The sequence below is a fragment of the Rhinoderma darwinii genome, chromosome 1, assembly GCF_050947455.1.
Source record: "Rhinoderma darwinii isolate aRhiDar2 chromosome 1, aRhiDar2.hap1, whole genome shotgun sequence".
Lineage (NCBI taxonomy): Eukaryota > Metazoa > Chordata > Amphibia > Anura > Rhinodermatidae > Rhinoderma > Rhinoderma darwinii.
The window spans coordinates 604,636,439-604,650,913 of NC_134687.1; the positions used below are offsets into that span (position 1 = coordinate 604,636,439).

General features: G+C 43.3%; 1 protein-coding gene and 1 non-coding gene across 3 annotated transcripts in view; both read left to right on the forward strand.

Annotated features, from left to right (window-relative positions):
* Window positions 1-14,475, forward strand: part of CTIF (cap binding complex dependent translation initiation factor) — a 221,801-nt gene that overhangs the window by 12,925 nt on the left and 194,401 nt on the right. The gene's annotated exons all lie outside the window — the stretch shown is intronic.
* On the forward strand, window positions 13,541-13,649 carry LOC142722565 (U6 spliceosomal RNA). Its single transcript, XR_012874861.1, has one exon. It is a non-coding gene; the product is annotated as a U6 spliceosomal RNA (small nuclear RNA).

Genomic DNA, 14,475 nt, shown 5'->3' on the forward strand with positions numbered 1-14,475 from the left:
CAAGGCGTTTTTTTTACCCTTTCTGACTGATTTGAAATGGGGTTTTGGAGGCGGAAACCGCCTCAAGATGGGTCATGTCGCTTCTTTTTTCCGCGACGCGGTTTTTTTACTCGCAGTAAAAAAAAAACTCGTCCAACTCTCATTGAAATCAATGGGGGGCATTTTTTGACGAGTTTTTCGGAGCGGTTTCCGCACCAAAAAACTTGTCAAAAATGCTCTGTGTGAACAGGGCCTTTAAGGGCCATAACTTTTTTTTAATTTTTCTGTCAACATAGACTTATGAGGACTTTTTTTTTGTAGGAGAAGTTGTAGATTTTACCAGCAGCATTTACTATACCATTTAAAGGGCTCTTCCAGCCACTAAAAAAAAATTGTTGGCCTATCAATATCTAATGGGTAGGGGTCCGACTTTCGGGACCCCCGCCGATCAGTTGTTTTGAAATGCGCCACAGCGCTCGTACGAGCGCTGCTTCCCCTTCATTTCTTCTTGCTCACTTTCGAATCATCGACACGGATGTAGCGGCAATTCACAGGTATTGCATTCTGAGAGCCGTTATTTTTTTATTTCTATTTCGATTGATTGGTATGAGGGCTTGTTTTTGCTAGTAGTTTGTATTGGTACCATTTTGGGGTACACACAGCTTTTTGATCACTTTATGTCATTGTTTTGTGGGAGCGAAGATGACCAATAAACGGCAATTCAGTAGGTTGTTTTTTTAATGGCGTTCACCTTGCAGATTAACCATGACAACCATCGTCGCCCCGCGATCATGCGGCAGTAGGCGATGGAGTGACAGGGAGGGCTTCCTCCATCTTTCTAATGACTTAGATGCCACTGTCGCTATTGACTGCAGCATCTAAGTAAACGGCTAAGATTTCAGTTATCGGGAATTCGTGGGAGGTGTCGGGTGTAATACACTACAGACACCCGCAGCGTACGGAGCGGGCTCCGCCTGTAAGGCCTACTGTCAGCCTAATTGTCCCCCACTCCATGAAGTACAGTTACATCATAGTGTGTGGAGGGGGTGACGGATGCTGTTATAGTTTATAGGTGACGGATGAGTTAAACTGATGCCTAACAGTGGCATCCGTTACCCATAAGCTGTAACGGTATCCTTTTAAAGCAGTGATCCCCAACCACCGGGCCGTGGATCGTTTGGTACCGAGCGGTATCTGATACCTGCCCCAATGGCCGCAGGGAATTCCAGACAAAAAAAACGCAACAAATTCTGGTGCATTTTTTTCGCCCGGAATGTCCGCTGCGGAAAACTGCTGAGCGTTCAGCCGGCCTGCTAGTAGGCCAGTTTCCTGGAATGGCGTTTTATCCCAGGGGACCGCTGCATCCTGTGATTGGCTGCAGCGGTCACATAGGATGGATCGTCATTCCTAGAGGAAGAAACAGACTTCTGAGTGAGTACAAGATATATTTTTTTTCTTTCTGAGTTGCGTTTTTTGTGGCGGAATCGCAGCGATTCCGCCGCAATAAACGCAACAACTACTGTACTAAAAAGTTTGGGGACCCCGGTTTTAAAGGATACGTCCTGAACACTCATAACCCCTTCTCATGATGTATCCATTAAACAGATACCATTATAGTCTATGGGTGACGGATGGCAATGTTAGGCATCCGTCGCAGCCTACGTTTCATGTATACGTCAATAGCTTTTCTTGATGTCTGACATCCGGCGCGTCCTGTTATTGAGCAATGCGCTTCCTATGACTGGAACCAATTAGCTATGAGCTTCTGTGCACAGGAGATAACGTCACCAAGACTCGCAGACCCTATGAAGGACGTCGTGAAGGACGGTCTTTGCTATAATTCTATAGGGAAGATTTATCAATCGTAATGCAAGACGAAAGCGGAGCAATCGGATCCCGTCTTTCAATTTACAGAGGCACTTTGCAAAATGAAAGCCGCAGCTTTATTGGTTGCCATGGCTGACTACTCCACATTTCCTTTGCACTAGTTTTGATAAATCTGCCCCACAGTCCTAAATGTATCTCAGGTTTTGCTGGGAGTTGTAGTTTTGCAACAGCTGGAGTGTCGCAGGTTGTAGACCACTGTCTTAAAGGGGTATTCCCATTTTAGACATTTATGGCATATCCACAGAATAAAGATGCAGATACCAGCTCTGGGACCCACACCTGTCTCAAGAACGGGGATCCCCTTCCCCACCCGGTGAGGTGACCGCTGGCTGTCACATCCAGCCGGGAAGTTAGTAGAAAGGTGGCTGGGATTACGGAAATAGCATCACTTCCATCAAAGTGAATGAGTGTCACGGAAACAGCGTAGCACAGCAAGTTAGGAAAACTGTGGTGGTCAGCGAGCTTGGCTGTTTCTGTTGTCCCAACCACCTCTCCGCTGATTCTCAACCTGGATGCAGCAGCCGCCCCACCAGACAAGGTCGAGGGATCTCCGTTCTTGAGATAGACATTTATGGCACTTCTACAGGACCGAAGATGGGAATACTCAAAAATATGGATACAAAAGGGAAGGGGTGGAGCCTAGACTCCTTTGTCTCTGGCTGGGAGGTAACACAAACTTCTATCTACTGCTGTAATTGCAATTGTCACCAATCTTACTAAGCCACACCCCCTTCAAATACTTCACATGAAACCTGGAGAAAAGCAAGGGGTGAAAGCACCCAACTTCCCCAGCAGATTTCTAGAAGATTGTAGATGTTCCTGAAGACTGACCAGTAGGCAAGTGTTTTTATTTATTATTTCTTTTTACGATTTATTGTTCCTTTAACCCCTTCCCGACATTTGACGTACATGTACGTCATGGAAAGTACTGACTTCCCGCATCTTGCCGTACATGTACGTCAAACGTTTGGCACCGGCTCAGAAGCTGAGCCGGTCCCATCATCACCGGATCTCAGCTGTATCTTACAGCTGACATCCGACTGTAACGGCGGGGACCGAAATTAGCTTCGATCCCCGCCATTAACCCCTTAAGTGCAGCGCTCAAACGCGATCGCTGCACTTAAGGTGTTTGCAGCTCATCGGAACCCCCGTAATGAAATTGCCGGGGTTCCGGTGGCTGCAATGGCAACCGGAGGCCTAATACTGGCCTCCCGGTCTGCCTAGCACCGAAGCCGGTCAAGATCCGCCCGGCGGCGGAGCCTGATCGGCTTCCGTAGCTGCCGGCAAGATGGCGCCGGGTCAGGAGCTGATCCGGCGTCATCAGCGGTGGAAGTCAGCTGTACTGTACAGCTGACATCCACCTGTAACGGCAGGAACCGGAGCTAGCTCCGATCCCTGCCATTAACCCCTTCGATGCAGCAATCGAAAGCGATTGCTGCATCGTAGCGGTTACAAGCAGATCGCCAGCCCTGACAGGCAATCGGGACTGGCGACTGCTGTTATGGCAACAGGAGACACAATGGTCTCCTGCTCTGCCATTACGGAAGCCGATTTAGGCCCCGCCGGGAGGCGAAGCCTAAACGGCTTGCTGTCAGTGAATGACTGACAGATCTAATACATTGCACTACATAGGTAGTGCAATGTATTAGAAAAAAAAAAATCTGACCGTTGGACCTTCAAGTCCCCTAGTGGGACTTGAGAAAAAGTGTAAAAAAAGTGTAAAAAAAAGTGCAAAAAATAAAAGTTTGAAAACAATAAAAGTTTCAAGTAATCAAATAACACACAATCCCCCTTTTACTCTTATCAAGTCCTTTATTATTGAAAAATAATAATAAACCATATGTATTTGGTATCGCCACGACCGTAACGACCGGAGGTATCAAAATATTATATTATTTATTGCACGCGGTGAACAGCGTAAAAAAAAACCCGTAAAAAACGTTACCAGAGTTTCTGTTTTTTAGTCACTTTGCCCTACAAATATTACAATAAAAAGTGATCAAAAAGTCGCACGTATCCAAAAATGGTACCTATAAAAACTATAGCTCGTCCCGCAAAAAACAAGCCCTCATACAACTCCGTCGACAAAAAAATTAAAACGTTATGGTTCTCACAACTTGGCGACAGAAAAAATACATTCTTTTTACAAAAGTAATTTTATTGTGCAAAAAGTTGTAAAACATAAAAAAGTTCTATAAATTAGGTATCGCCGGAATCGTACTGACCCGCAGAATAAAGGTAACATGTAGTTTATAATGCGTGGTGAATGCTGTATAAAAAAAAACCAAAAAAAGCTGTGCCAGAATTGCGTTTTTTGGTTTACCTGGCATCCCAAAAAATAGGATAAAAGGTGATCAAAAAGTCACATGTACCCCAAAATGGTACCAATAATAACTACAGCTCGTCCCGCAACAAACCAGCCCTCATACCGCTACGTCTATGAAAAATAAAATTAGTTATGGCTCCAATAAGTCAGGAAATAAAAAAATATGCAGTTGTGCCCGAGGAGAACATTTCTTCTGTTTCAAGAGGCGATTTATCAAGGACCTAAAATTAGGGAACCAGGAAGGGAGGGCCCAATCATATCCGATGGAAGCGACGGTGCCCGTATTATACCAGGATAATACTTTCCCAGCAAAATTCCCCAAACTACAAAGGCGCGGAGTGTGGACCAAAAGGGGGATAAGAAATGACACCATTTATCAGTGCGACACCGGCCTGTGCAGAAAGGATTGCTTCACAGCGTAACACACATCTATGGATTATTTTTATTTTTTTATACCACCTGACTATGCCCCTTATATACTCCGCCCCGCTTACATGTACCCCCACATTATAAAACACCAGCAATACTCAAACAAATATAGTACCAAGCAAAATCCGCTCTCCAAAAGCCAAATGGTGCTCCCTCGGCCCTGAACCCTACAGCGTGCCCAAACAGCAGTTTCCTTCAACATATATGGCACCGTCATACCCGTGAGAACCCTTTTAACAATTTTTGTGGTGTGTGTCTCCAGCGTCATAAGCTGGGCATGACATATTTGCCACTGAATGGCATATCTAGGGAAAAATATAAATTTTTAATTTGCACCATCCGCAGCGCATTCATTTATGGAAAAGACCTGTGGGGTGAAAATGCTCACTACACCCCTTAATAAATGCCTTGAGGGGTGCAGTTCCATAATGGGGTCACTTATCAGGGGTTTCTTTTTATTATTTCACATCTGAGCCTCTGCAGTTGTGAACCAATACTTTGTAAATCGCCAAATTAGGCCTCCACTCCGCATGGTACTCTTCACTCCTGAGCCCTGCCATATGTCCAGGCAAAAGATTAGGGCCACATGTAGGGTGTTTCTAAAACCGGGAAACACCGCATAATAATTAGAGAGCTGTCTTGTTATGGTGGCACAAGCCGGGCACCACATATTGGCATATCTATGGAAAAAAATCCCATTTTCACTCTGCAACATTGAGCGCACACTAATTTCTACAAAACACCTGCAGGGTTAAAATGCTTACTACACCCCTTGGTAAATGCATTGAGGGGTGTAGTTTACAAAATGGGGTCACTTCTGGGGGGTTTCCACTGTTTTGGGCCCACAGGTGCCCAGAAACCAATCCAGCAACATCTGCACTCCAAATGGCGGTCCTTCCCTTCTGAGCCCTGCCGTTTGCCCAAACAGCAGTTTATGACCACATATGGGGTATTGCCGTACTCGGGAGAAATAGCTTTACAAATGTTGGGTTCTTTTTTTCCTTTATTTGTTGAGAAAATGAAAAAATTTGCGCTAAAGCTACGTCTTATTGAAGAAAAAGGACTGTTTTTATTTTCACTGCCTAATTCTAATAAATTCTATGAAACATCTGTGGGGTCAAAATGCTCACTACACCCCTAGATGCATTCTTCAAGAGGTGTAGTTTCCTAAATGGAGTCCCTTTTTGGGCGTTTTCATTGTTTTGTCCCCTCAGGGGCTTTGCAAATGTGACCTGGCCTCCGCAAATCATTCCTGCTAAATGTGATCTCAAAAAGTCAAATAGTGCTCTTTCCCTTCTAAGCCCTGCCGTGTGTCCAAACAGCCGTTTATTACCACATGTGGGGTATTGTTTTACTCGGGAGAAATTGCTTTACAAATTTTGTGGTGCTTTTTCTCCTTCAGTCCTTCTGGAAATGAGAAAAAATTAGCTAAACCTACATTTTCTTTGAAAAAATGTAGATTATTATTTTCAGGGCCTACTTCCAATAATTTCTGCAAAAAAACTGTGGTGTCAAATCGCTCACTATACCCCTAGATAATTTCCTCAATGGGTGTTGTTTCCAAAATGGGGTCACTTGTGGGGGGTTTCCACTGTTTTGTCCCCTCAGGGGCTTTGTAAATGTAACATGGCCTCCGCAAACCATTCCTGCTAAATTTGAGTTCCAAAAGCCAAATGGCGCTCTTTCCCTTCTCAGCCTCGCCGTGTGTCCAAACAGCCGTTTATTACCACATGTGGGGCACTGTTTTACTCGGGAGAAATTTCTTTACAAATTTTATGGTGATTTTTCTCCTTTAGTCCTTGTGGAAATGAAAAAAAATTAGCTAAACCTACATTTTATTTGAAAAAATGTAGATTTTCATTTTCACAGCCTACTTGCAAAAATTTCTGCAAAAAAGCTGTGGGGTCAAAATGCTCACTATACCCCTAGATAATTTCCTCAAGGGTTATAGTTTCCAAAATGGGGTCACTTGTTTGGGGTTTTCACTGTTTTGTCCCCTCAGGGGCTTTGTAAATGTGACATGGCCTCCGCAAACCATTCCTGCTAAATGTGAACTCCAAAAGCCAAATGGCGCTCTTTCCCTTCTCAGCCACGCCGTGTCTCCAAACAACCGTTTATTACCACATGTGAGGTATTGTTTTACTCGGGAGAAATTGCTTTACAAATTTTGCGGTGCTTTTTCTCCTTTAGTCCTTGTGGAAATGAGAAAAAAAATCGCTAAACCTACATTTTCTTTGAAGAAATGTTGATTTTAATTTTCACGGCCTACTTCCAATAATTTCTGTAAAAAACCTGTGCGGTGAAAATGCTCACTACACCCCTAGATAATTTCCTTGAGGTGTCTAGTTTCCCAGATGGGGTCACTTTTGGGGGATTTTGACTGTTTTGGCACCACAAGAGCCCTTCAAACCTGACATGGTGCCTAAAATATATTCTAACAAAAATAAGGCCCCAAAATCCACTAGGTGCTCCTTTGCTTCTGAGGCCGGTGTTTCAGTCCAGTAGCACGCTACGGCCACATGTGGGATATTTCCTAAAACTGCAAAAACTGGGCAACAAATATTGAGTTGCATTTCTCTGGTAAAACCTTCTGTGTTATAAAAAAAATTGTATTAAAAATGTATTTCTGCAGAAAAATATGAAATTTGTACATTTCACCTCTACTTTGCTTTAATTCCTGTGAAATGTTTAAAGGGTTAAGACATTTTCTAAATGCTGTTTTGAATACTTTGAGGGGTGAAGTTTTTAAAATGGGGTGACTTTTTTGGGGTTTCTAATATATAAGGCCCTCAAAACCACTTCACAACTGAACTGGCCCCTGTAAAAATAGCCTTTTGAAATTTTCTTGAAAATGTGAGAAATTGCTGCTAAAGTTCTAAGCCTTGTGAGGTCATAGAAAAATAAAAGGATGTTCAAAAAACGATGCCAATCTAAAGTAGACATATGGGTGATGTTAATTAGCAACAATTTTGTGTGGTATAACTGCCTGTCTTACAAGCAGATACATTTAAATTGAGAAAAATGCTAATTTTTGCAATTTTTCGCTAAATTTTGGTGTTTTTCACAATTAAATACTGAACATATCGAGCAAATTTTGCCAGTAACATAAAGTCCAATGTGTCACGAGAAAACAATCTCAGAATCGCTTGGATAGGTGAAAGCATTCCGGAGTTATTACCACATAAAGTGACACATGTCAGATTTGAAAAATGAGGCTCTGTCAGGAAGGTCAAAAGTGGCTAAAGAGGGAAGGGGTTAAGAACCTTATTATCAGACTGTCCATTCTGGTACCTATAGTTCTACACTTTCTAGAGTATGAATGACCTATGTGAATGGCTGGTATGCCCCGAGAAACCTTTTTAGAAGGCTGTTCCTTGCCACCCTTTGACTACAGTCAGCACAGACACATGGAAGCGCCACCGCATCTGTCATAAAGCATGAGAGCGAGATCGTGTCCTCCCAGTTACCGGCTATCATGCGGCCCATTCAGCTAAATTGCATTGTCCATACAATAATGCTGTCACAGCTAAGCTTTACACATCAGACAGGCGTGCCCTGACGGGACAAGCGGTAGATTTGTCTCGTGTGTTAGGAGGCTGCGGGGGAATGAAGCCTTTTGTTGCCTGTCTGCGCCTGCACCAGATCCTTCAGCAGTGATACAGCCGTGTTGTGACATCTGTTTGAGCTGTGATAGCAGATCTCATATAGAGGACATGCAGCAAGGAGCCGCAGCGCTGTAATGGCGAGGCCGTCACTATTTCATTTCAGTTTTATAGTAAAGAGTTAAAAGGGGAACAAAGAATCTGAAAAAACTTCCGTAGCATGTTAACCGCAGCTTCACTATAGAGAGATTTTGCTTGCATTTCCTTAAAATATCTGGTATTAATTCCTCACCGGTTTCAAGATCTCTGCTTGCTGTCAGGAAATGGGACATTCTTGATACTGATTTAGTCCTGCTCACAGAGCTGCCAATTTGTACAATGTAGATGATACTCTGTGAGCTAAACACAACAGCAGCACAATTCTCTTTCCTTAACTCCAGGAGGATAGTTTGTACCTACAATGAAAGACGGTAATATAAAGCAGCTGTATGAGCAGGAGTAAGTCAGGAGGGGTTTTTAGCTCCTAAATTTAAAGGGTTTGGCTTTTTTCTTTTTCTTTTCACTGTCAATCTGTAAGACTGTTCATACCTGTTTATAACAGAAGCCACACTGCTGTGACGGATCTGTCAAACAATGGATCTCACTGGTGGACCTCAATGACTTCTAATTGGATCCGTTGGGTCCTGCAGAGGTGTGATGGGGGACTGTCTAATCATTACAAGGGTCTCCCTAGAGTGGATTGTGGACGTCCGAAATCGCCAAATAAGCTCTTTCTGTTATCTCTGACTCCCTCATTCAGACCTTAGAGGTCGGACCAAATTAATCCAATTAATATTTATACCCTTGTCTGACAGGTTATAAAAGCAAAAAAAAAGTGTTTTGTAGTGGGGAAACCCTTCAAACGATGTTTCCATTCGCTGACAACAAGCAATGTCTTGCAAAGATTGAGGTATTGACCCTAAAAAAACACCTTAATGTATAATTTGAATGGGAAGCTCACGTTTTCCTCTAAACACAGCGCCACACCTGTCCATTGGTTGTGTCAGGTATTGCAGCTTAGTTCCATTGTAGTGAATTGGGCTGAGCTGCAATACCACACACAACCTGTGGAGAGGGGTAGTGCTGTTCTAGTCTTGGATTCTCCCTGTGAAATTATCCTATATTTACTGGACACCGTGCTGCAGGGCAGCAGCCATCTTTCTCCCTCTCACTGAAATGACTGATAACAGAGAGGAATGGCCTACACTCCGCTGTGGAGCAAGTGTTTATAAGCTTATAGAACCAGGGTGACCATGTGTAGTTTGCATGCCTTCTTTAAATTTGTCCTGACTCCCAACTTCATCACAAACAAGAGTCAAAGATTCACTACTTTCTGATCGTCCAAGACCACCACAGATCAAAGGGAATAATCCTAGATCTCTTCTGCACAGTGCTGATCTGACCACAGAGATTGGCACAGGAAGTGGTCGCCTCATCCGAGTGACTGCTGATTGGCTGCTCGCAAGTTCCTGTTATTACACTAAAGAGCAGCGCAGCACCATACAGGAAAGAAGTGTATGGGATTGGGGCACTATGTCTGGTGCAATTAAATGGGCACTGCTGTAGAGGTAACTACTGCTTTGCGGTTGGCTACAACTTCACAAGTAATTCTGTGTGGGGGGGCACAATGATATGGGTAGTTCTGTCTGGAGGTATTACTGTGTTGGCACTACTCTGGCTTCTATATGTGCAGTGTGAAATAGAAGCAAGGTGGCATCACTATGTATGTACTATATGGTCCTAGTGTGGGTATAGTCTGCTGTGAGCACCACAGTTTGGAACAATTCAGGGGTATCGTTTCCATCACTAGGTCTGGACACTCGGAACACAGTTTTGAGATTACATTCAGGGTTGATTTTGGAGGTGTGGCCATGACCATAATGGGTGGGGCTTATTTGGGGGGGGAAATGCTGTAGCACTTCTATGATTGAGGCTCCTGATGAGCAGGTATTTTCTATGTAACATATAGGGCAATTCTAAGGCAAGGGGTACATGGTGGCATCTGGTCGTATAAAACTTTTAAAATTGTGGGGTGATTGCAATTTCCATGTTGGGTGATCATTGCAAAAAGCCTAAACATCCATGATATCACAGGTTTACTAGATGAGGCGTGTGGACAATAGCCGTGGTTAGTCCCGCACATTTTCTGCACAGGCTGCAGTGTACAGATAAGGTATGGCACCCGTAGGCCGTGCGTTGCCAGCATCTGACTCCTCGCATGTTGCCGTCTTTTGTTTAGAGTCCTGGCAGCTGGCCAGTCGGTCCCTGATGTTGGAGCGATGTGATTTCAGTAAAAGCTTCTGGTCTTTGTTCAGAATAAAATGGCAGCTGCCTTCTTCCAGCCTTCTGTCTTAGGATGTTGCTGCTGTAGACCATGTTAGAAGAAGTTTGGTTAGGAGATTTTGTAAGATCTTAAACCAGGTGAAACAATGTGAGGTTAACCTGTGATGGTCCTTCCCGCTTATTAGAGAAGTGCTGAAGAAGCAATTCATTAAATGGCGTTATTGGATCCATTAAGAGACTAGAGGTTGCTGTTTATGGCAGCCTGTAGTCTGTCAATGGACTTCAGACTCCTGCTATAATTAGTAGTCTATTGAATGGTTCACAGTGCATTATAAGGCTATGTTCACATCTGTCTGAGGCACCATCCGGAGCGTCCAAGTTGTTAATGGGGGCCGTCGGCCACGCGTGGTATACGATGTGTGACCGATCCAGCGCTCTCATGGCTTCCCCCTCCAAAATTACAGAAGGGTTGAATCAGGGGCATATATCATAAACTTGTACCCCATCCTTTTTCTTTTTCCTGGGGCATAAGTATAGAACCCTATTAATCCTCCTTTGTCCTAGATCACAGGGTGAAAAGTCCAGTGCTAGTGCTGGTGTAACAATGTCTAAGAAATGGGGCGGGGCTTAGGCTGGTTCTTCTCTGGTTGAGGCGCAGCTTGCTGCATCAGCAACCTTCTGCCACTGCTCTTTCTGCATTGAAGACCAGGCAAAGGAAACCTCGTAGCCTTTGGCTTAGCTCCAACTGCTCAATAGGTCCCAGCTGTAGAGAGAGGGGGCAAGGAGATGCACCTTCTGTTTTCTCTGTCAAACTTCTACAAGACTGTAGGGACTTGCCGACTGACAAGTCTCTTTTATTCCTATCCTGGTTTCCTAGTTTAATGTCCCTTAAATTTTGCAACCAGAACAAAAGGGTTAAAAAAAAAGCTTTATATGGAATAAGGGTTTCATGTTATTATCTATTCCTACCCATGTTCGGCTTCGTTCACATCTGCACTAGGGTTCCGTTCCACCGGAGCTTTCCGTTGGAACGGAGCTCTGACATACACAAACGTAAACCATATTTTTCCTTTTCAATCACCATTGATTTCAGTGGTGACCGATCCGGTGCCAATGGTTTCCGTTTGTCACTGTTGTGCAAGGGATACGTCGTTCTGACGGAATCAATACTGTAGTCGACTGCGCTATTGATTCCGTCAGAACGAAACCTATACTATGAAAACCTATGGCTTCCGTTTGTGTCTGTCAGGGCTCCGTTCGAAGCCTTACAAAAATGCCATATTAGATCTGGTCACTCCTGGGCTCCGTTTTTGCCTTTTCCTGTACTATGTGTGATCAGATGGAAGGGAAATGCTTTTAACCCCGCGTTGTGTTTCGCGGTCGGCTTCCGTTGTGTTTCCTTGCATGACTCCTACTCTGCTGCACCAGGAGTTTCCCTTCCTCGTTCACGTGCTTTAAAAGTAAAGTGACCTCATTTACGCAGCTTTTCTCTTTTTGATTTATTTAATATAAACAAATCCTATTTTACGGATTGGCAAACTTGGCAATTGCCCAGTACCCCAGTTTCTTAGGGGTCCCTAGGGATTGGACACCCCCCAGGAGCTACCTTCTAATTGAGCATGTAAACTTTCACTGTCCTGGACCATCACCTTTACGTTATAAAAAAGTATTGGGACACCTACACATTACACCTACACATTACACCTACACATTACACCTACACATTACACCTACACATTACACCTACACATTACACCTACACATTACACCTACACATTACACCTACACGAGCTTTCATGACCTCCCATTCTGAATCCATAGACACTAATATGGAGTTGTTCCCCGTTTGCAGCTAAAACATATTCCACTCTTCTGGGAAGGATTTCTACAAGATTTTGTATTGTAAGGGTATGTTCACACAAAGTGTTTTCAGGCGTATTTTGGGGCCTCGAAAAACGCCTAAAAAAACGGAAGTAGAGCGCCTCCAAACATCTGCCCATTGATTTCAATGGGAAATACGGCGTTCTGTTCCGATGGGCCATTTTTTTACGCCTCGTTTTCCAAAAAGACACGGAAAAAGACGCCAGCGAAGAAGAAGTGCATGTCACTTCTTGGGACGTGTTTGGACCCGTTTTTCATGGACTCTAGAAAAACGTGTTTGATTAAAAAAACGCCTGAAAATCAGAAGCTGGTTTCCCTTGAAAATAGCTCCGTACTTTCAGACGTTTTGGAGTGTTTGTGTGCACAAGCCCTTAGTGGGAATATTTGTACAATCCTCTAGAAGACCATTTGTGAGGTCAGACACCGATGTTGAAGTCCTGGCTCACAATCTCCGTTCTAGTTCATCCCAAAGGTGTTGGATGGGGTTGAGGTCAGGGCTCTGTGCGGGGAGTCAAGTTCTTCCACACCAAACTCCTCACCCCACCATGTCTTTATGCGTTTTCAGTGTGATTGGTGCAACTTAAAAAAAACTTTTTGTTAAAAATAGTTACTTTTTGAGGTACTTCTGCTTTGTATCCTGCATAAGAGCAGCTGTATCTAGCGCTGAAACCTGTATTCATCAGGTACAAGCGATACTGACATTGTTTTCTCGTGACACATTGGGCTTTATGGTAGTGGTAAAATTTGGTCTCTACATTCAGTATTTTTTTGTGAAAAATAACAATTTACAGAAAATTTAACATTTTTCTGAATTTAAATGTATCTGCTTGTAAAGCAAATGGTTATACCACACAAAATAATTACTAGTTCACATTTCCCATATGTCTACTTTAGATTGGCATCGTTTTTTGAACATTCTTTTGTTTTTCTTGGACGTTACAAGGCTTAGAACATAAACCGCAATTTCTCATATTTTTAAGAAAATTTCAAAAGCCTTTTTTTAAGGTACCTGTTCAGTTCTGAAGTGGCTTTGAGGGGCTTATGTATTAGAAACCCCCATAAAACACCCCATTTTAAAAACTAGACCCCTCAAAGTAATCAAAACAGCATTTAGGTGCTCGCTTCGGCAGCACATATATACTAAAATTGGAACGATACAGAGAAGATTAGCATGGCCCCTGCGCAAGGATGACACGCAAATTCGTGAAGCGTTCAATATTTTTATATAACCTCAATTACCCGGCGGTTATAAATAAAATTAAACAAGACCTTGGCAGCATCTGCCTCTCTCCTTCATGGGGAGATGCCATCTTTTGAAAATCCCCTACAGACAATTCCTCTTCTATTAAAACACACTGATATCAAGACATTAAATTCCATGTTCTCCGTCTACATATGGAATAAGAAACGCCCGAGAATTGCCTTAAATAAACTTATGACACGCAAAGAAGTGGGGGGGGTGTCAATATCCCGGATCTTCGTAGCTATAACTTGGCATGTTTGGCTCGTCATGGCCTTGACTGGCTACAAGGATCAAACTTTTATTCTAATTACGTACTTGAGGAGGGGGTGGCGGCTCCACTACATTTGTCATCGCTAATACATGTCTCTATTGGGAACATACCACCAGAAATCTAACATCGTATATTATTTAGGGATACCATTATGGCTTGGAAATCTATTAGAGCACTTTTTGGCCTCCCTCAACAAGTTTCTAAGCATATGCATTTATGGGGACACCCGGAGTTTCCACAGGGGAGGGAGAACCCGCATTTCCGGGAAATGAATTCGTTGGGGATCTACAAGCTTAATCATCTCTTGCACTCTACTGAAAATAGATATATGACATTCCAAGAGTTGCAAGTTGTAAACAACCTTTCCACAAGGCATCACCTAGCCTATTGCCAAATAATGTCCTTTTTAAGGTCAAAATTGCATAATATAGCCCCAGAATACCCTAAGAACTTCTTGGATGACTTGATAGTGTCCCCCCCATCTATATCCTCTTTATCTTTTTTGTATAGTACACTGAGAGAATCACTCGCTAAA